Here is a 1901-nt window from a genome sequence, read left to right as displayed (position 1 = left end):
CCTCCTCGGTGTGTTCTTATGGCTGCAGATCTTCACAGCACAGACGCTTTCTTCTGCATGCTGTTCTTTCCCAGTTCAGGGCTCCTTCAAGGCTCTCCCTGAATGGCTAACCCGCCCCCTTTTATCCCAGTTCTCTTCAATGGTCCCAGCTGCAGCCCATCAAGGACAACCCGGAGCTCTGGGGCAAAGCCTCTATACAGATATTCAAATACAATACATTTCCTCTACTATAGCCAGTAAGTAGTACCCTGCAAGTCCTTAGAGCCCCAAAGGCCACCTTTCATCTGACACTCAGACCCTGGGGAAAGGAACTTCTTTTTCCCATGCAAAATGGCAACTCTTTGCAGCCACGTGCCCTGGCCAACAGGGCAGTGCCCAGTGAGAAATTTTTAACCTTGGCTGGATTCCTCCACAACTAAAGCTGGCAGCAACTAGGAGCTTGCAAGTCCTTAGAGGCCCAAAAGCCACCTTTCATTGATTCCTAGACCCTGGAGACGTGACTTCATTTTCCCCATGGAAAATGGGGTCAGTTTGAGGTTGCTCGACCTGGCCATCTGCATCGTTCCCTGTGGGAAATTGGCAAACTTGGCTGATTTTCTCCAAAACTAAAGATGCTGGCAACGAGGACCCTGCAAGTCCTTAGGGATCCAGATGCCACCTTTCATCTGATACCCAGACCCTGGGCCAATGACTTCATTTTGCCCATGGAAAATGGCCTCCATTTGACGCCTCTCGCCCTGACCAAGAGGGTGGGGCCCAGCAATATATTTGCAATCTTTGCTGGATTTCTCCAAATCTAAAGGTGCCAGTAAGAAGTACCCTGCAAGTCCTCAAAGCCCCAAAGGCCACCTTTCATCTGACACCCAGAGCCTGGGGATAGGACTTCTTCTTCCCATGGGAAATGGCCTCCGTTTGCAGCCCCTCACCCTGGCAGAAAGTGGGGAGCCAAGCTAGAATGACGCAATCTCTGCTGGATTTTTCCAAAAGAAAAGCTGGCAGCAACCTGGACCCTGTAAATACTTAGAGCCTCAAAGGCCACCTTGAACATATTACTGAGACCCTGGGTGAAGGACATTTTTCCCATGGAAAATGGCCTTCAATTTTGGCCATTTGGCCTGGCAGGCAGGGCAGTGTCAAGCGAGAAATTTGCAAACTGTGCTGGATTCTTCCAAAAGGAAAGCTGCCAGCAACTAGGACGCTGCAACTCCTTAGAGCCCCAAAGGCCACCTTTCATCTGACACTCAGACCCTGGGGAAATGACTTCGTTTTCCCATGGAAAATGGCAACCATTTGCAGCCATGTGCCCTGGCCAACAGGGCAATGCCCAGTGAGAAATTTTAAAACTTGGCTGCATTCTTCCACAACTAAAGCTGCCGGCAACAAGGAGCTTGCAAGTCCTTAGATCCCCAAAGGCCACCTTTCATTGATACCCAGACTCTGGAAAAGGCCTTCTTTTCCCCATGGAAAATGGGGTCAGTTTGAGGCCACTCGCCCTGGCCATCTGCATCGTTCCCTGTGGGAAATTGGCAATCTTGGCTGATTTTCTCCAAAACTAAAGATGCTGGCAACGAGGACCCTGCAAGTCCTTCGTGCTCCAAAAGCCACCTTTCATTGATTCCCAGACCCTGGAGACGTGACTTCATTTTCCCCATGGAAAATGGGGTCAGTTTGAGGCCACTTGCCCTGGCCATCTGCATCGTTCCCTGTGGGAAATTGGCAAACTTGGCTGATTTTCTCCAAAACTATAGCACTGGCAACGAGGACCCTGCAAGTCCTTAGGGCTCCAGATGCCACCTTTCATCTGATACCCAGACCCTGGGCCAATGACTTCATTTTGCCCATGGAAAATGGCCTGCATTTGACGCCTCTCGCCCTGACCAAGAGGGTGGGGCCTAGCAATA

This window comes from Agelaius phoeniceus (genome assembly GCF_051311805.1).
Source record: "Agelaius phoeniceus isolate bAgePho1 chromosome W unlocalized genomic scaffold, bAgePho1.hap1 SUPER_W_unloc_2, whole genome shotgun sequence".
Classification (NCBI taxonomy): domain Eukaryota; kingdom Metazoa; phylum Chordata; class Aves; order Passeriformes; family Icteridae; genus Agelaius; species Agelaius phoeniceus.
Note: the sequence above shows the minus strand (reverse complement) of the source record.